The following is a 21,477-nucleotide window of genomic DNA, read 5'->3' on the forward strand; positions in this document are numbered from 1 at the left end:
TTTATTTTCCTTTTTATAGATGGGTACTATATTTGCCTTTTCCAGTCTTCTGGAATCTCTCCCGTCTTCAATGCTTTTTCAAAGATAATCGCTAATGGCTCAAATATCTCCTCAGTCAGCTCCTTGAGTATTCTAGGATGCATTTCATCAGGCCCTGGTGACTTGAAGACATCTAGGCTTGTTTAAGTAATTTTTAACTTGTTCTTTCCCTATTTTAGCCTCTGCTCCTACCTCATTTTCACTGGCATTCACTATGTTAGACGTCCAATCACCACCAACCTTCTTGGTGAAAATCAAAATGAAGAAGTCATTAAGCACCGCTGCCATTTCCATATTTTCTGTTATTGTTTCCCTCCCCCCACCCCCAACTGAGTAATGGGCCCACTCTGTCCTTGGTCTTCCTCTTGCTTCTAATGTAATTGTAGAATGTTTTCTTGTTACCCTTTATGTCTCTAGCTAGTTTGATCTCATTTTGTGCCTTGGCCTTTCTAATGTTGTCCCTACATACTTGTGCTATTTGTTTATATTCAACCAGTGTAATTTGACCTAATTTCCACTTTTTGCAGGACTCTTTTTTGATTTTTAGATCATTGAACATCTCCTGGCTAAGCCAGGATGGTCTCTTGCCATACTTCCTATCTTTCCTACGCAGTGGGATAGTTTCGCTCTTGTGCCCTTAATAATGTCTCTTTGAAAAACTGCCAACAGTCTTCAATTGTTTTTCCCCTTAGACTTGCTTCCCAGGGGATCTTACCTACTAATTCCCTGAGTTTTCTAAAGTCTGCCTTCTTGAAATCTGTTGTCTTTATTTTTCTGTTCTCCCTCCTACCATTCCTTAGAATAATGAACTTTAGCATTTCATGATCACTTTTACCCAAGCTGCCTTCCATTTTCAATTTCTCAACCAGATCCTCCCTATTAGTCAAAATCAAATCTAGAACAGCCTCTCTTCTACTAGCTTTCTCCACCTTCTGAAATAAAAAATCGTCTTCAATACATTCCAAGAACTTGTTGAATAATCTGTGCCCTGCTGTGTTATTTTTCCAACAGATGCCTGAGTAGTTGAAGTCCCTCATCACCACCAAGTCCTGTGCTTTGAATGATTTTGTTAGTTGTTTAAAAAAGCCGCATCCATCTCTTCTTCCTGGTAGATGGTCTGTATTAGACCCCCTAACATGTCATCACCCTTGTTTTTTACCCCTTTTATCCTTACCCAGAGACTTTAAACAAGTCTGTCTCCTATTTCCATCTCAACCTCAGTCCAAGTTTATACCTTTTTTAATATAAAAGGCAACACCTCCTTCCTTTTTCCCCTGCCTGTCCTTCCTGAGCAAGCTGTACCTTTCTATACCAATGTTCCAGTCATGTGTATTATTCCAACAAGTCTCTGTGATGCCAACTGTGTCATATTTGTGCTTATTTACTAGCATTTCAAATTCTTCCTGCTTCTTCCCCATACTTCTTGCATTATATATATTTAAAGCCACTATTTTAGATACATCCCTGTTTTGTTACTAATATAAGAATGGACTTTTTGTAAATTTAAAATTGACCATAATGGAGATGAGGCCTTGCATGTTAAAACATTCACATCAATTAATATTGAGAGGTGACTGCTGTACATGGGGCCTGAACCAAAGACCACTGAAGTCAATAGACTCCAGGTCAGGCCTATATAGAGTAATAATTGTTGATGGTTTAACTGCATATCCATATCAATGTAGTGGTTCTTGTTCTTTGTGTTACCGTTGGGCTGGTATCCTATTGTGCTAGGTGCTCTACAAATAAATAAAAACTGCTCCCTACCCCAGAAAGTTCCTGTCTCATTTTATGACAAGAAGAGCTGGTTGAAAAAATTATATGTAATTATTTGTTTTTTAAAAAATTCTCACCAAAAAGTTTTCATTTGAAATTTTTTGTTGGAAGTTTTATTTCCAATTTATTTGGCAGGAAAGTTTCTAAATGCAAATGTTCACTAGGAAATGCATTTTTTTTTCCATTTCCAGTTTTTGAAAATGGAACACTTACATTTTTTTCTTGTACTTTGGGAGGGATAGGTATATGCTACAATGCGCCCATTTTTCATAATAAACAGTCTCAGTTCACCATCTGTCCAGCCGTTATGTCCATACTGTGTTACTTTGGCTAGTCCAAAAAAGGGCTTTTACATCCTGTCATGTCAAAAAGAAGCATAAGCAGTTGCTATAGCTGTATTGTAATCGGTGGGACTAATCCAGCAAGCAATTTGTGGCAGAGTGATTTTCATTGTTTTTCTATGTGCAAAAGGCTCGCTGGATCAGGCTCTACTGGTATGATGAATAAATTGCCTGGGGAGGTTGTGGATTCTCCATCATTGGGGATTTTTAAGAGCAGGTTGGACAAACACCTATCAGGGATGGTCTAGAAGATAATACTTAGTCCTGCCTTGAGTGCAGGGGACTGGACTGCCTCTTGAGGTCCCTTCCAGTCTTACGATTCTATAAGTTTGCACACTTGCCCACCTCCCCACATACATAGCCATCCAGACCTTTACAGTTTCTTTAACTCCTTTAGAGCAGGCCTTCAGCTGAACCTGATGTGCTACTATCATTCTATTAAGCCTACTGTACATTAGAAAAAAATGCTGGCAGTGCTTAAAGTGGGGGTACAGTGGGAGGATGGGTCACAATGGGTTGCCAACCTGGCAAATATATATATATTTTTAATCAAGCCACATCAGGGAAGGGGTCACTTTAAGCACTGCCTTCCCAAAGCCGAGCACCCAGATTATGATAGGCTCCCACTTTTTTCACAGCACTTTGAGCCCCATTTGCCAGTATAACTATCCTCGTGAGTGCAGACACAGCTTATAGCAGCAAAAGAATGCTTTTTTTGGATGGTTTAACTTCATCTGTACTAGGGCTATTGTCAGTATAGAAATGTCCTTAAAAATAATCACACCCTTAATCAACGTTACTGTACCAGCAGAAGTATCTAGTATAGACCTTGTTTTAGTGGAACATTCGGATGTAACTGGTAACACCAGCAAGCACAGCAGGTACCTACTGTATCTGGAATATTCAGTATCAATCATGGGTTATGGGGCTTTATACAAAGGTGGTGTCACACTCGGGTGTAAGCGGTGTGATCTCATGGTCAGAACAGGAGTCTGGCTGAGTAGTTGGAGCAGAATCAAAGTGCAGAGCCAGAGGCATGACCAGGGGAAAGCCAGGAGTCGGAGCCAGGAGTTCTAAGGAAGGTAGGGACTAGGGCTGGAGTGGGAGCAGGCACAGGTTGGAGCCAGGGCCAGTACAGGAAGCAGGTCTGGCACCGCTGCAGGCCGTGGAATGCATTGAGCAGCCACTGTCCTGCTGTTGCTACAAGACTTAAATGGTGATCTATGGGCCCTTCTGTCTAATCAGGGAACACACTCACTTAGCGAGGGTTTATTGGGTCCAGCTGAGCTCATTGGTTTGGTAGGTGACTGCACCTGGCGTCAGATGAATTCCTGACAGATGTCAAGGAAAATTGTCTACATAATTACTCATATGAAGATAAATTACTGCATGCTACTAATTCACACAAACACATTACAGTTGTGTACATACAATAGACAGTATTTGTGTTAACGTGACTGGAGCTGCTGGAGTCTACTAAGTCAAAGGTGGTGGGAGGGGGAAAAGCAGCGATGTACATTTATGAAATGAATAATTTGAAAAGATGCATTGAGATTTAGGATTCTGTTCACAAAATTTTAAACAATGCCTTGCCCTGCCTAGTGCTGCTGTTGACCCAGTATTTTATTCTCAGCTAGATTCACCTACTACTACTTGTTTTCAAGTCATTTAATCAACCCTCTGTTCACTCTGGTGAGATTCTCTTTCTCCTCCCTCTCGTTCTGTTGTTGTCTTTTTAACCACTGCAATATATTGCCCTCACATGAAACATTTAATCTAAGCAGCGTCCAACACTTCATCACAAGTATGTATTAATGAAACCATCCAACGTTCTTCTGAAGTAGGTAATTATTATTTACACCCATTTTACAAATGGAGAAACTAAGGTGCAGAGACGGTCAGTTGTTTGCCCTAAATCACATGGTGAGTCAGTGGCAGAGTTGAGACTAGAACCTAGGAGTTATGTGGAGATAAACCTATCTCATAGAGCTGGAAGGGACCCTGAAAGGTCATCGAGTCCAGCCCCCTGCCTTCACTAGTAGGATCAAGTACTGATTTTGCCCCAGATCCCTAAGTGGCCCCCTCAAGGATGGAACTCACAACCCTGGGTTTAGCAGGCCAATGCTCAAACCACTGAACTATCCCCCTATTCTAACCAAAAGAATTCTGATTCCCTATTCTAACCAAAAGAAAATGAATCCCTCAAAATCTGTTGAGATTATATTTTCAAAGATAAGCACTGGCATTAATGGGAGTTGCACAGCCAAATCCCTCCCAATTGCTTTGAAATAATAATCCTGGGGGCTTGACTTGAACCCAGAAAGTAAGGAAAAGTAAAACTCAGGCTACAAACGTGTTTTTAAGTCCCACCATCCTCTTTGTATTGAAGTGTTGCTAGAGTTTTCAAACACTGGTTGATTTTTATGAGCTGCAAAACCACTTCACGCATCTAAGTAGAAACAACACAAACAAACAACGACTTTGTACATGACTCAGAATTTCCTGGCTTTGATGAGTAAAAGTAAAACCCTTTAGAGTTATCTGAACATTGTGTGTGTTGGTGGGGTGGGGTGGGGGGGAAAGGAAGAAGTGAGGGTGGTATATGGTTTTTAAATATAAATCTTAGATATGTGATGTGACTGTTTCCCTGTAGCAAGTGGGTGTGGCAAATCTGAATCATATTGGTTTGAAAACAGTTGCATCTTCTCATTTGTGGTATGTAGTGGTCGGCAGATATCAAACCGAGTGCAGAATTTGGGAAGCGTGCTGAGCAACCTTCCTTTAGTGGCTTTCTTGTTTCTTTATGCATAGCCACCAGTTATTAAATTGGATAGACAATCAGGACTGGATGGGAAGAATGGATGGACAGCTTGATTTTCCTTTCTGATGGGAGATACAGTGATTACCAGATTTTTGTGCTAAAAACTTATTTATTGAGCTTTCCTGACAAAGCATTTAAATAAACTGTGTGTGTGTGTGTGTGTGTGTGTGTGCAGGGGGTCGGAGTCAGTTTTTTTCCCCTTGAGATATGTGTAATACGTTGTAATGTTAGTAGGATTTATTTTTTGCTGAGGGAAAATGGTTTTGATTCTTTTGGGGTTTGCATCATTCAGCAGAATCAAAACCACACATATTCAGTGCACAGAATCTATCCTCTGGCCCAGAAATGGCCTTTTATTTTGCATGACCATTTGAGTCTGGAAAACTATGCCTAAAGCTAACTTCCTATATTTGAGTTATTGCCTGTTAGACATGTGGGATGTAATATTTCTACTGGGAACTACTTTCTTCCTGGATGTCCCATACACAGTGATCCACCACTTGTTATGCTTCACAGGTATAATAATTCTGCTTCCATGCCAGCCTCTAGAGCTCTAGGTGTAGCACACAGTGGCTGTTGCCTTCATGCACCTAGTAAACCCCATGGGTTCAATCTTCTATTCCAGCTTCTGTGTTTGCAAGGAATCCCCTTCATGTCATCTTTACTTACAAAAACTGCAATGCAAATCTCTAAGGAACTATCTATAAAAACACTCGGACTGCTGCCTGATCGCCAGAACTTAGGAATCCACTTTCTTTATTATGTCCCTCATAATAATATTATGTCCCTCCTTTAGGAACATAGGAATTGCCAGACTAGAGCAGACCCGAGGTCCACTTAGTCCAGTATGCTATCTCTGACTGTGGCCAGCACGAGATGCTTCATAGGAAGACAGTGGTGCTAGAACTAAGGGTACTGGGGGTGCTGCCACACCCCCGGCTTGAAGTAGTAATAACAACCCAAATACATGGTTTCCATCATCAGCACCCACACTATAAACATTGTTCTAGCACCCCTGGAGGAAGGTGTCAGAACCTTGCAGAAGGCCAATATAGGATAATCTGCTTCCTAGGTCAGGTCTCACCCTGGTCTCTTATAGTTAGTTTGATTTAAACCCTGAAGCATAAGGTTTAATATTTCTTCCACTTTATGTCATTACCTATAAGCCTGGGTATTCTTCATATCCCTCTAGACACCCAGTCTCTTTAAAACATGTTATGTGTTTGGCCTCAATGACTTCTGTGGCAGTGAGTTCCACAGGCTACACAATGTGTGAAAAAGTATTTCCTTTTTCAATTTTGAATTTGCCACCTTTTAATTTAATTGAACAGTCTGCGTTCTTGTGTTACAAGGCAGGGAAAACAGAATTTCCTAATCTACCTTCCCTAGACCAGTTGCTGTTTTATCGTGTCCCCTCTTATTCATCGCCTTTATAAGATTAAAAATCCCAATCTTTTCAATCTCTTTTCATATGAGAGTTTTTTCCAGGCCCTGGATCATTCTTGTGACTCTTCTCTTGAACTCTCTCTAGTTCTGCAGTATCCTTTTAGAAACAGGGTGACCGGTACTGCTCACAGTATTCCACAGGAGGTCACACCTTCAGTTTCTATAAGGGCATTGTAATATTACTTGTATTATTCCCCATGCCATTTCTTGGGCATCCTAACATTTTATTTGGACTTGTAATTGCAGCGGCACATTGTGCAGAGGACCTTCACTGAGCTGTCTAATATGACACCCAGGGTCCTCTTTTGCGTGGATACTTTCATGGCTCAGTTGGTACAGATTACTCTGCTGAATACCCTTCAAATATTTAAAATGGTAATGTAGAGCCAAATATGCACACACTTACCCTAGTCTTCATATGTACCCTCAAAATTATACAGTGGAAAGAAGATATAAATAGACTTTGTTGTCTGGAAAGTCACTAGTACCGTAGATAGCTAGGGACTTCAGAAAATGAAAAGCTTTTGATTTTAATGTCCACCTCTGTTTCAAGTTTTATTTCTCCCTGGAGTCAGGTAGGGGACTCAGACTGACTAGTCATAGAGGGATTGGAACCTTTGTCAATATAGGATAAAAATATAACAAATAAACTAATAAATACAACTGCTTCTGATTAAAAAATATTAGTACCTAATAACGCTTAACTAGAACATTCCCAATCAGAAAATTCCAGTGATGCTTCACAAACAGTACAAACTTTCAAACACAGATGACTTCATCTATCATGGAGATGTGGCACAAGAACAACTAAATATTTAATAATAAAGCATATTTTTACTCTGTTTAAAAAAGTAACCTTGGTGCTGAATTTACATACAGACGTGTAGACTTTAAGGCCAGAAGGGACAATCATGATCACTTAATCTGATCTCCTGCGCATCGCAGGCCACAGAACCTCCTCACTCACTCCTATAATAGACCCATAATCTCTGGCTGAGTTATTGACATCCACAGATCTTGATTTCAAGTCTTCAAGTTATACCATTTGCTCTAGGTCAAACCAGCAAGTGAAGATGCCCACACTGCAGAGGAAGGTGAAAAAACCCTAATGTCTCTGCCAATCTGACCCAGGGAAAATTCCTTCCTGACCCCAAATGTGGTGATCAGTTAGACCCTGAGCATGTGGGCAAGATCCACCAGCCAGACACCTGAGAAAGAATTCTCTGTAGTAACTCAGAGCCCTCTCTGTCTACTGCCCATCTCTGGCTGTTGGAGATATTTGCTAATAGCAGAAGTCCTCTATTTAAAGAAAATCTGACATGGGCAGCAGCAATGTAAACTTTTGCCTTATTAACCCGTCTCAACCTTGGCATAGGCCTAGTCTGAGCATATGTCTGGCATAGGCCTAGTTTGCACTTGGAATTTATACCATATATCCATGTTGGTTAGGAGTGTGACTTTTTACCAATACAGTTATACCAGTACAAACCCTAGTTCAGATGAATTGTAATGGTGTAAAGGTACCTTACACTGCTCTAGTTATTCCCCTTCCCATACATGATTAATTATCCTAGTATATAGCACGTTTATGCCAATATAACAGTGTCCACATGGACATGCTTTAACAATGCCAATATATTTAAAGTGGTACAATCTCCCCAGTGTGGTTGAGGCTTTAGAATGACTGCCACTACAGTGTGAAATGAGTCGTTCATTTTTGTGGTCATTAAATCCTGGGCCTCTCCTTAATTGCCAAAAAGCGTGATAATCTGTAATACGGTCTTTCTGGCCAGGTCAAAGCAAACCCAAATTTAATTTGTCTTTTGAATGGTCTACAAATGACATCAATAGTGTCAATGATGCCAGTAGTCAAAACAATAAATGTGCGGTGCAGTAAAACAAACCCAAGAAGAAGCTAACCACAGTAATATGGAACCACTAGCACTGAAAGCCCCAAATCCCAAAATTTAAACCAAGGCGGTTGGAAAGTTTCATTTAATTTCTGCTCCCCCTCTCCTCCCTTGTCATTCTACACTTTTGGATTACAGGACTAGATGTGCAGGAATACCTTGAGAGAACTTGTTCATGAAATATCCATCCCAATTTTGCAGGCCCAGCTAGCATGGTCCTGGTTGGCATGGCATTCAGCAGTTGCTATGTCAACTGATTTACCACTTTTAGTTTGCATAGCTATGACTTTTCAAAGACACACCAGTTTCCTCTTGGGCAACTTCAGCATTGCAACTAATTTGAGTAAGAATTTCCTCTCCATTTTGAGATGTATAGGAGTTGGCAGGGCAAGTGTGTGGCTGGTCACAGGAATTCCTAGCTGGTGGGTATGTAACTTTTAATCCTTTCCTCCTAAATTGGATGCTTTCTTGTCTTTGCTGAATAACTATCATGGTATTGAATTTTCACTTCCTTTCAAATGTAATTACACTTATAAAATAAAGGAAGCTGTTCACATAGGCACATAACTGCTTTGTTCTATAAAGGTCTGCTTAAAACAGATGTGTTACTTCCTTTTTTCCTTTGGTTAAACAAAGGAAATGGATTATTCTGAAATATTTCTTTTAAATGAATGTATTTCTACTTTGTAAAAGATCCCACTGATTATCTCTAAGCTGGATCAGAGGTCAGTGTGAGAGCCTCATTTTTTTACTTCGCTGAAATATGATGTATGTGAAGATGAGTATTTGATAGTTAAGTAAACAGAAACTGCTAAATCAATTTTAGTTTCTCAGAGAAAAATGTGTGAGTCTCATAACATGTTATGTGGATTTATGGTGCCATATAAACAATGGGATTTAATCTGCTGTAGCAATAGAACTAAGTAAAGTGGTTTTCTATTTTTTTTAAGAAGGAAGGAATATGTGAATCTTTCATCTTTTTGCTCATAAAAATGTGTGTGGCGGTGGGGGGGTGGTGGTGGTGGTATGCAAAATGACAGGCATGTATTATGTGAGCTTTCTCACTCAGCTAAGACTTTAACAGTCACTCTCGTATTGTTCAAATCCTGGGTTTCTCTGTGAATAGGTTATTCCAGATTACAAAACACTGGGTCTAAACCTAATACCAATTCCCCTAAACTGAACTCAGACCTATTTAAGGTTCAGACAAGTAGCCTTTCCAAGCATCTCTGACTCCCAACAGGTGCCCTTTGGGTGGTATGATAGTCTCTCTCTCTGTGCTTGGTTGAATTTAAATCCTAATGTACCCCTTGCTAATATATTATTTTATTTCAGCTAACAAATCTGAATATAGTTATCGAGTATTTGTTATTTTCAGTGTTGGAGCTGTGTTGGTTCCAGGATATTAGAGAGACAAGGTGAGTGAGGTAATATCAGTTATTGACCTTTCCCAGACCTGAAGAAGAGTTCTGTGTAGCTCGAAAGCTTGTCTCTTTGATAGAATCATAGAACTGGAAGGGACCCCATCTAGTCCAGTCCCCTGCACTCAAGGCAGGACTGAGTATTATCTAGACCATCCCTGACAGGTGTTTGTCTAACCTGCTCTTAAAAATCCCCAATGATGGAGATTCCACAACCTCCCTAGGCAATTTATTCCAGTGCTTAACCACTCTGACAGTCAGGAAGTTTCTTCTAATGTCCAACCTAAACCTTTCTTGCTGCAATTTAAGCCCATTGCTTCTTGACCTATCCTCAGAGGTTAAGAAGAATAATTTTTCTCTCTCTTCCTTGTAACAACCTTTTATGTACTTGAAAACTGTTATCATGTCCCCTCTCAGTCTTCTCTTCTCCAGACTAAAGAAATCCAATTTTTTCAACCTTCCCTCATAGGTCATGTTTTCTAGACCTTTAATCATTTCTATTACTCTTCTCTGGACTTTCTTCAATTTGTCCAGATCTTTCCTGAAATGTGGCGCCCGGAACTGGACACAATACTCTAGTTGAGGCCTAATCAGCGCGGAGTAGAGTGGAAGAATTACTTCTTGTGTCTTGCTTACCACACTCCTGCTAATACATCTCAGAATGATGTTCACTTTTTTTGCAACAGCATTACACTGTTGACTCTTATTTAGTTTGTGATCCACTATGACTCCCAGATCCCTTTCCACAGTACTCCTTCCTAGGCAGTCATTTCCCATTTTGTATGTGTGCAACTGATTGTTCCTTCCTCAGAGGATTACTTTTCATTTGTTCTTATTGAATTTCATCCTATTTTCTTCAGATCATTTTTTCTATTTGTCCAGATGATTTTGAATTTTAATCCTATCCTCCAAAGCACTTGAAACCCCTCCCAGCTTGGTATCGTCTGCAAACGTTATAAGTGTACTCTCTATTCCATTATCTATATCATTGATGAAGATATTGAGCAGAACTGGACCCAGAACCCATCCCTGCGAGACCCCACTTTGTTATGCCCTTCCAGCATGACTCTGAACCACTGATAACTACTCTCTAGGAACAATTTTCCAACCAGTTATGCACCCACCTTATAGTAGCCCCATCTAGTTTGTATTTCCCTAGTTTGTTTATGAAGTTGATCCAATGAAAGATAGTATCTCACCCACCTTGTCTCTCTAAGGATTTGGTAGTCTTTCAGTGATGCCAGTGTTTTACAATTCAGCATTTAGAGCAAGCTTCTTTTAGGTATCTCTTAATATAGTGAGAAATGTTTTGGTAACTTCCATTGAGTGCTATCACTTCTGTTCTTTTCCCAGTCTTTCAAGTTCTGTAGCTTCCTAGAGAAATTTAGTGCACTCTGGGAGTAGTAAATATTCCTTCTATGCCATTCATTACATAGGCCTTCTAGCCACATTCCTGCATGTACCTTGATCAGGTAGAAGTCCTACAGTACAAGAAAATCTATTTCCATATGTCTGAATTCAGTGATGTGTGGACATTCCTCTTTTAACTGTGTTTTCATTATGACTTTGTCCAGGTTGTTCACTCTCTCTCTTTTCTTTTTGGAAATGGGATGGCAATCTCTTAGTCCTAAGAGAAAGAGTGGGGTGTGCACATTCTGTTTGCAGCTTCTGTGTTCTTTATGAATGTGGTACTGCCTTTTTCATTGGAGAGAGAGAGAGGTGAAATTACACATATTAGTGGAGTAATTGTTAGTTCTTCATGCACAAGCTCCAATTGTCCTGATAACTGTGGCACACTTCTGATTTTTATGGAGCTCTCTTGCATCCGGCAAGCAGGGCTTACAGGGCATGAAGATTGTTTCTTTCACCAACAGAAGTTGGTCTAGTAGAAGATTACCTTACTCACCTTGTCTCTCTAATATTCTGAGACCAACATGGCTGCAACTACACTGCAAAGGACTTTAAGGTGTTGTTAAATGACTCTCAGGGTGGGTGCAGTGTTTTGATGTTGCAGTTCAGCATGGTGTGCTTGCTTGTGTGTTGCACTGCTGAGTTTTATACTGTTCCCCATCCTGTTGAAGGTACCTCTGAGGCCGCTAGGGGAGACAGTGAGACAATACGGGCTTCTGGTAAAGTCTCTGTTTTTATGGTTTCAGTGCCCAGCTAAAATAACAGGGCCGTGGATGGGAATGAATTGGCTGGGGTTCAATCAGGATGAAAGAGGTGGTAATAGTGGCTGGAGGGAACTATCCAGGGAGGGAGATGTGGTTTGCTCCCATGATTAAAGGATGGGGAATATGGAGCCTTTTGTTAGCAAGTTTGCAGAATGGGAGGTCCTGATGGATCTTCAGCTGCTACTGGATTCCAGCATAGCAGGAGAAGCCAAGAACACTGCACCTTTGAGATTTGGCTGGGTGGGTGCACCCCTTTTTTTCTGATATGCAAATTGATGCAGTTGTCCAGGCCTTTGTCACTGTCAGGTTTAGTTATTTTACGAAGCTGTGCACGGGGCTGGCCTTGAAGGCCACTCAGACTTCTGATAGTGCATGTACTATGATTAGCAAAACTGGAGAAAGAGGCCTGGCTGCTGCATCACTTATTGCTAATGAAACCAGTCTGAACGTCGTTCCATGATGAGATAATATTACGTATAACTTTTATCATCATCATCATCATCATCATCTCTTTTTTCCAATGCCAAAGTTGAGGTAGGACCGAGGTTATGAGCAGATTCCATCTTGCTCATTTTGTTAGTTTTTTGGCTTATGTAACTAAGTACTTGGGTTGCACCATGAGGAGGTTGGAGTGGCACTTTGGATTTGTGGCTTGGTCCGATCCAGTTGCCATGTAAAGTACTACGGCAGGGGTGGCCAACCTGAGCCTGAGGAGGAGCCAGAATTTACCAATGTACATTGCCAAAGAGCCACAGTAATACATCAGCAGCCTCCCAGCAGCTCCCCACACCCGCTTTCAGCGTCTCCCACCCACCAGCAGCCCTGAAAATCAGTGCCTCCCCCTCCCTCCCAGCACCTCCTGATCAGCTGTTTCGTGGCGTGCCGGAGGCTCTGGCGGGGGGAAGGGGAGGAGTGGGATGGAATGGCAGTCTCAGGGAAGGGGTGGAGTGGGGGCAGGGCCCGTGGCAGAGGCAGGGGTTGAGCAGTGAGCATTCCTGGCACATTGAAAAGTTGGCACCTGTAGCTCCAGCCCCAGAGTCGGTGCCTATACAAGGAGCCACATATTAACTTCTGAAGGGCTGCATGTGGCTCTGGAGCCACAGGTTGGCCACCCGTGTACTATGGGGTTGTAGTACCTGCCAAGGTTTGACTTGCTAGCAGGAAATACACTCACTCTTTTTACAGTCCCCATTTTTTGCACCTTGGCTTACCTCTCTGAGGCAGCACAGACCAGAGTTCTGTCTTTACAACTTTTTTAGAGAAGTGTTAAACAGAGTTAAACCTCAGAGCCATGAAATGCAAAACTCTAAATGTAAGTGTTGTTAATAGCTGTCACACAGCCTCAAAGAGAGAGTACCATTCAAGTTCTTACTGACAAACATGTAGTACAAACACAGATATTTGCAAACAGTATCAGGAATACTTTTGAATAACTTCTTAAAAATATCTATCAGGCAGTAATAGGGTGACCAGATGTCCCGATTTTATAGGGACAGTCCCGATTTTTCTTTTTTCTTATATAGGGTCCTATTACCCCCCACCCCCGTCTCGATTTTTCACACTTGCTGTCTGGTCACCCTACGCAGTAAACTTGTTGGTGTTCCTTACATACACTTCCCCACTTTGTTGCTGTTACACCTGGAATAAGGTTGGAATAAGGTTTCAATAGATCAGTTACAATTTGGGGCTTGTCTACACAGGCAAGTCGCAGGAAAGTTAATGAGAAATAGCTAAGGTGTGAATTTAAAGTGCAAAGCTATTCTGCACTAACTCCTCATGTGAGCACTCTTATTCCTCACTAAAGCTACGTCTGCACTACAGAGCATGTGCCATCATAGACCCCCTGTGTAGGTGCCGCCTATGCTGACAGTTTTTCTGTCAATGTTGGAACACCACCTCCCTGAACGACAATAGCTACATCCATGGAAGTGCTTTTCTGTCAACACAGCTGCATCTACCTTAGGATTGTTGTCAGCATAGTTATGTTGGTTGGCATCTGTTTGGTTTTTTTTCAACCCTTGATTGCTATAGCTATGCTGATATAACTTTTAAGTGTAGCCCAAATCAAAGACCACACTTTACTCCTGAGTGAGAGCATCCATACAGGTGTTTGTGGAGCCAGAGGGTGTTAAATGTGCTTCAACTCACACTTGATTTCACACCTTAATTGATTCACTTTAACTTTTCTGAGGCTATGGCTAGACTGGCGCTTTACAGTGCTGCAACTTTCTCGCTCGGGGTGTGAAAAAACACCCCCCTGAGCACAGCAAGTTACAGCCTGTAAAGCACCAGTGTAAACAGTGCCCCAGCGCTGGGAGTGCGGCAAGTTAATCCCCTCCTGGAGGTGGAGTACCTGCAGCGCTGGGAAAGCTCTCTCCCAGTGCTGGCACGCAACCACACTCGCACTTCAAAGCGCTGAAGTGTTTCGAGTGTAGCCACGGCCTGAGTGTCACCATGTAGATGTGCCCCAAGAGTGCCTTTGTGTTGTTTAGGGGATGGCTACGCTTGCAGATGTAGAACGCTGTGAGTTAAACCAGCCTTCGGAGACCACAGTAGGGAAAGCGCTGCAATGTGTCCACACTGTCCGATTCAACCGCACTGGCATGGCCACATTAGCAGCTCTTGCAATGGCCACAGAGAGCAGTGCATTGCGGTAGCTATCCTAGCATGAAAGTGGCTGCAACGTGCTTTTCAAATGGGGGGGTGAGGTGGGGTGGAGTGTGACAGGGAGTGTGTTGTGTGTTTGTGTGGGGGAGAGAGTGGGTTTTTGGGGGGCTGAGAGCATGTCAACATGCTGTCTTGTAAGTTCAGACAACAGCAGACCCCCCCTTACCCTCCTGCCACCTCTCTCACACAGCATTCCACAGTAATGGTTGCTTTGTCTCAGAGCAGATAAGCAGCCGGATGTCAGAAACGGAGCTTTCAAAGAGCATATCGGCATGCCTGCGGAGATTCCAAAACAATGACAAGAGTGGCCACTTGACTTAAGGGGATTATGGGATGTTTCCGAAGGCTGATCAAAACTCAGCAATGCAACACCTTGTTCACACTGACGCTGGGGCTCAGCCGAGGTGCAGCAAGCATTATGCTTCTCGTAGAGGTGGATTACCAGGAGTGCTCCAGCTGCAGAGTCCAGGCGCTCTATGTGCCTTGCCAGTGTGGACGGGGAGTGAGCTAGGTTGCCCGGGGCTGCTTTAATGTGCTCTAACTCGCAAGTGTAGCCATGCCCTTAGATTAGTCCACTTTGGAAGTGGATTAAGCTCACAAAGGCACTCTTAGGCCTTGGCTACACTTGGGACTGCGAAGCGCGAGTGTAGTCGCGCCGCCAGCGCTGTGAGAGAGCTCTCGCAGCGTTGTATGTGCTCCAGCTCTCCGAGGGGAATAGCTTGCAGCGCTGCAAGGGAGCGTGCAGCGCTGCAGGCTCTGATTACACTGGTGCTTTACAGCGCGCACTCGCTGCGCTCATGGGGGGTGTTTTTTCACACCCCTGAGCGCAGCAAGTTGCAGCGCTGTACACCGCCAGTGTAGCCAAGGCCTTAGGCTTGGTCCACAATTAGAAATTATGTCACCATAGCTATGTCAGTTGGGGCTATGAAAAAAACACACACACCCCAGCCAGCATAGCTATGCCAGCCCCTCCCCCCCCCATCCCCAAGTGTAGACGGAGCTATGCCAATAGAGTGCATCTGTTGACATAGCTAATGTTGTTTGGGGAGGTATTCCTACACTGTCAGAAAAACTCCTTGTGTTGGTATGGGTTGTGATTACAGTAGGGGGCTGTGCTACATAGGCTCCAGTAGTATAGGCGTAGCATCTGTTTGCTGTTGGATTAAGTTACTGCAGTTTAAGGGTATGTCTACAGTACGAAATTAAGTCGAATTTATAGAAGCCGGTTTTATAGAAATGGGTTGTATACAGCCGATTGTATGTGTCCCCACATAAAATGCTCTACGTGCATTAAGTCCGCTGACCGCGTCCACAGTACCGAGGCTATTGTTGACTTCCGGAGTGTTGCACTATGGGTAGCTATCCCACAGTTCCCGCAGTCTCCGCCGCCCATTGGAATTCTGGGTTGAGATCCCAATGCCTGAATGATGCAAAACAGTGTTGCAGGGGGTTCTGGGTACATGTCGTCAGGCCCCTCCCCCTCTGTCAGAGCAACGGCAGACAATCGATTCACGCCTTTTTACCTGGGTTACCTGTGCAGACAAAATACCACGCCAACCATGGAGCCCACTCAGCTCAGCTCAGCTCACCGTCACCATATGTCATCTGGGTGCCGGCAGACGTGGTACTGCATTGCTACACAGCAGCAGCTAATTGCCTTTTGGCAGTAGACAGTGCAGTATGACTGGTAGCCTTCATCGGCAATCTGGGTGCTGGCAGACATGGGGCTGGCAGACGTGGGGCTGCATTGCTACACAGCAGCAGCCCCTTGCCTTTTGGTAGAAGATGGTATATTACGACTGGTATCCGTCGTCGTCGTACTGCCTTCCCAATGACGATGATGGCTATCAGTCGTAGCATGCTATTTTCTGCAAAGCGCCCAGTATTTTCTGCTAAGCACCCAGAAGATGCCGAGGGCTTTCAGTCATGCTGCACTGTCGTCTGCCAGCTTAAGATGTAAAAAATAGATTTGTTCTGTATTCATTTGCTTCCCCCCCCTCCGTGAAATCAACGGTGTGCTAAACCCAGGGTTTTGAGTTCAGTCTTTGGGGGGCCCATTCTGTGTGACAGTTATTTGTTTGTGTTTCTCCCTGATGCACAGCCACCTTTGTTGATTTTAATTCTCTGTACCTGTACGCCATGTCATCACTCGCCCCACCCTCCCTCCCTCCGTCCATCAGATACTAGTTTCGCGCCTTTTTTCAGACCAGACGCCATAGCACTGGGATCATGGAGCCCGCTCAGATCACCGTGGCAATTATGAGCACTATGAACACCACGCGCATTGTCCTGGAGTATATGCAGAGCCAGGACATGCCAAAGCAAAACCAGGACCAGCTGATGAGGCGATTGCAGCGAGGCAACGAGAGTGATGAGGAAATTGACATGGCCACAGCCCTCACACAAGGTACGGGCCCCAGCAATGTGCAAATCATGGTGTTACTGGGGCAGGTTCATGCTGTGGAACGCCGATTCTGGGCCTGGGAAACAAGCACAGACTGGTGGGACCGCATCGTGTTGCAGGTGTGGGACGATTCCCAGTGGCTGCGAAACTTTCGCATGCGTAAGGGCACTTTCATGGAAGTTTGTGACTTGCTTTCCCCTGCCCTGAAGCGCCAGAATACCAGAATGAGAGCAGCCCTCACAGTTGAGAAGCGAGTGGCGATAGCCCTGTGGAAGCTTGCAATGCCAGACAGCTACCAGTCAGTCGGGAATCAATTTGGAGTGAGCAAATCTACTGTGAGGGCTGCTGTGATCCAAGCTGACAGGGCAATGAAAGACCTGGTGATATCAAGGGTAGTGACTCTGGGAAACGTGCAGGCCATAGTGGATGGCTTTGCTGCAATGGGATTCCCAAACTGAGGTGGCGCGATAGATGGAACCCATATCCCTATCTTGTCACTGGAGCACCAAGCCACTGAGTACATAAACCGCAAGGGATACTTTTCAATGCTGCTGCAAGCCCTGGATCACAAGGGATGTTTCACCAACATCAAAGTGGGATGGCCGGGAAAGGTACATGATGCTCGCGTCTTCAGGCACTCTGGTCTGTTTCGAAAGCTGGAGGAAGGGACTTTCTTCCCGGACCAGAAAATAACCGTTGGGGATGTTGAAATGCCTATCGTGATCCTTGGGGACCCAGCCTACCCCTTAATGCCATGGCTCATGAAGCTGTACACAGGCAGCTTGGACAGTAGTCAGGACCTGTTCAACTACAGGCTGAGCAAGTGCTGAATGGTGGTGGAATGTGCATTTGGACGTTTAAAAGCGCGCTGGCGCAGCTTACTGACTCACTCAGACCTCAGTGAAAAGAATATCCCCATTGTTATTGCTGCTTGCTGTGCGCTCCACAATATCTGTGAGAGTAAGGGGGAGACATTTATGGTGGGGTGGGAGGTTGAGGCAAATCGCCTGGCTGCTGATTACGCGCAGCCAGACACCAGGGCGGTTAGAAGAGTACAGCAGTGCGCGGTGTGCATCAGAGAAGCTTTGAAAACGAGTTTTGTGACTGGCCAGGCTACGGTGTTAAACTTCTGTTTGTTTCTCCTTGATGAACCCTCCGCCCCCCCAACCCGGTTCACTCTACTTCCCTGTAAACCAACCATCCCACCCTCCGCTCCCCCCTTCGAGCACCGCTTGCAGAGGCAATAAAGTCATTGTTACTTCACATTCATGCATTCTTTATTAATTCATCACACAACTAGGGGGATAATTGCCAAGGTAGCCTGAAAGGGGTGGGTAAGGAGGGAAGGAAAAGGACACACTGCAGTTTAAAACTTTAAAACTTTAACACTTATTGAAGCCTTCCGATGCTCAGGCAATTATCTGGGGTGGAGTGACTGGGTGGCTGGAGGATAACAAAGAGAGATAAGGAGTGGATGTTGTCTGCATGCCAGCAAACACCGGGACCATAGGCTGCCATGCTTTGTTATGCAATGAGTCCAGACTATGTGCTACTGGCCTGGCATGGTAAAGTGTCCTACCATATCATTTGGGGGAGGAATAGCTCAGTGGTTTGAGCATTGGCCTGCTAAACCCAGGGTTATGAGTTCAATCCTTGAGGAGGCCACTTGGGGATCTGGGGCAAAATCAGTACTTGGTCCTGCTAGTGAAGGCAGGGGGCTGGACTCGATGACCTTTCAGGGTCCCTTCCAGTTCTAGGAGATGGGATATCTCCTTTAATTTCTAAATTTCATGGCGGACGGGATAAGGTAGCCCTCCCCAGAAACCTTTTGCAAAGGCTTTGGGAGTACATGAAGGAGAGCTTTCTGGAGATGTCCCTGGAGGATTTCCGCTCCATCCCCATACACGTTAACAGACTTTTCCAGTAGCTGTACTGGCTGCGATTGCCAGGGCAAATTAATCATTAATCATTAAACACGCTTGCTTTTAAAGCATGTGTGATATCTACAAAGGTACACTCACCAAAGGTCCCTTGTGTGACCTCAGAGTCTGGGAGCACGCCTTGGGTGAGTTCGGGGGTTACCGGTTCCAGGTCCAGGGTGATAAACATATCCTGGCTGTTGGGGAAACCGGTTTCTCCTCTTCCTTGCTGCTGTGAGCTATCTACATTATCTTCATCCTCATCTTCCTCGTACACCGAACCCGCTTCACTGTGTGTTTCTCCATTGAAGGAGTCAAAGCACACGGTTGGGGTAGTGGTGGCTGCACCCCCTAGAACGTCATGCAGCTCCGCGTAGAAGCGGCATGTTTGCGGCTCTGCCCCAGACCTTCCGTTTGCATCTCTGGCTTTGTGGTAGGCTTGCCTTAGCTCCTTAATTTTCACACGGCACTGCCGTGCATCCCTATTATGGCCTCTGTCCTTCATGGCCTTTGAGACCTTTTCTAATATTTTGCCATTTCGTTTACTGCTACGGAGTTCAGCTAGAACTGATTCGTCTCCCCATATGGCGAGCAGATCCCGTACCTCCCGTTCTGTCCATGCTGGAGCTCTTTTGTGATCCTGGGACTCCATCATGGTTACCTGTGCTGATGAGCTCTGCATGGTCACCTGTGCTCTCCACGCTGGGCAAACAGGAAATGAAATTCAAAAGTTCGTGGGGCTTTTCCTGTCTACCTGGTCAGTGCATCTGAGTTGAGAGTGCTGTCCAGAGCGGTCACAATGAAGCACTGTGGGATAGCTCCCGGAGGCCAATAACGTCGAATTCCGACCACACTATCCCAAATCCGACCCACAAAGGCCAATTTTAGTGCTAATCCCCTCGTCGGAGGTGGAGTAAAGAAACCGGTTTAAAGGGCCCTTTAAATCGAAAGAAAGGGTTCGTTGTGTGGACGTGTCCAGGCTTAATTCGATTTAACCCTGCTAAAGTCAACCTAAACACGTAGTGTAGACCAGGGCTGAGTTAAAGCCTGTTACCACCAGCTCTCGCTTGGGAGTAAAGTGATCTTAGGCCGGGTCTACACTACGAGTTTAGGTCGAATTTAGCATCCCTTGTGATCCACCAGGGCTTGCAGCAGCATTGAAAAGTATCCCTTGCGGTTTATGTACTCGGTGGCTTGGTGCTCCGGTGACAAGATAGGGATATGGGTTCTGTCTATCGCCCCACCACAGTTTGGGAATCCCATTGCAGCAAAGCCATCCACTATGGCCTGCACGTTTCCCAGAGTCACTACCCTGGATATCACCAGGTCTTTCATTGCCCTGTCAGCTTGGATCACAGCAGCCCTCACAGTAGATTTGCTCACTCCAAATTGATTCCCAACTGACCGGTAGCTGTCTGGCATTGCAAGCTTCCACAGGGCTATCGCCACGCGCTTCTCAACTGTGAGGGCTGCTCTCATTCTGATATTCTGGCGCTCAGGGCAGGGGAAAGCAAGTCACAATCTTCCATGAAAGTGCCCTTACGCATGCGAAAGTTTTGCAGCCACTGGGAATCGTCCCACACCTGCAACACGATGCGGTCCCACCAGTCTGTGCTTGTTTCCCAGGCCCAGAATCGGCGTTCCACGGCATGAACCTGCCCCAGTAACACCATGATTTGCACATTGCTGGGGCCCATACCTTGTGTGAGGGCTGTGGCCATGTCAATTTCCTCATCACTCTCGTTGCCTCGCTGCAATCGCCTCATCAGCTGGTCCTGGTTTTGCTTTGGCATGTCCTGGCTCTGCATGGACACAAATCGGACATCAGGAATGGTAACATACACAGGCCAGTAAGTGAACACTTCAATCTCCCTGGTCATTCTATCACAGATTTAAAAGTCACTGTCATTGAACAAAAAAACTTCAGAAACAGACTTCAAAGAGAAACAGCAGAACTAAAATTCATTTGCAAATTCAACACCATTAATCTGGGCTTGAATAGGGATTGGGAGTGGCTGGCTCACTACAGAAGCAGCTTTTCCTCTTCTGGAATTGACACCTCCTCATCTATTATTGGGAGTGGACTACATCCACCCTGATTGAATTGGCCTTGTCAACACTGGTTCGCCACTTGTGAAGTAACTCCCTGCTCTCCATGTGTCTGTATATAATGCCTGCATCTGTAGCTTTCACTCTATGCATCCGAAGAAGTGAGGTTTTTACTCACGAAAGCTTATGCCCAAATAAATCTGTTAGTCTTTAAGGTGCCACCAGACTCTTTGTTGTTTCTGGCTCTGCATATACTCCAGGACAATGCGCGTGGTGTTCATAGTGCTCATAATTGCCACGGTGATCTGAGCGGGCTCCATGATCCCAGTGCTATGGCGTCTGGTCTGAAAAAAGGCGCGAAACTGACGGAGGGAGGGAGGGGCGAGTGACGACATGGCGTACAGGTACAGGGAATTAAAATCAACAAAGGTGGCTGTGCATCAGGGAGAAACACAAACAACTGTCACACAGAATGCCCCCCCCCAAAGATTGAACTCAAAACCCTGGGTT

General features: G+C 44.5%; 1 protein-coding gene across 3 annotated transcripts in view; it reads left to right on the forward strand.

Moving 5' to 3' along the window:
* The window catches only part of IPCEF1 (interaction protein for cytohesin exchange factors 1), a 116,577-nt gene that overhangs the window by 21,749 nt on the left and 73,351 nt on the right, over positions 1-21,477 (forward strand). Inside the window, exon 1 of one of the 3 annotated variants that reach the window (XM_054022295.1) lies at positions 8,725-8,759. The exons of the other annotated variants lie outside the window; for them this stretch is intronic. The gene's annotated coding sequence lies outside the window, so the exon portion shown is untranslated. Of the gene's footprint in view, positions 1-8,724; positions 8,760-21,477 lie in introns of those variants that run through there. 3 annotated transcript variants of the gene reach the window in all.

Source organism: Malaclemys terrapin, chromosome 3, assembly GCF_027887155.1.
Source record: "Malaclemys terrapin pileata isolate rMalTer1 chromosome 3, rMalTer1.hap1, whole genome shotgun sequence".
Taxonomy (NCBI): domain Eukaryota; kingdom Metazoa; phylum Chordata; order Testudines; family Emydidae; genus Malaclemys; species Malaclemys terrapin.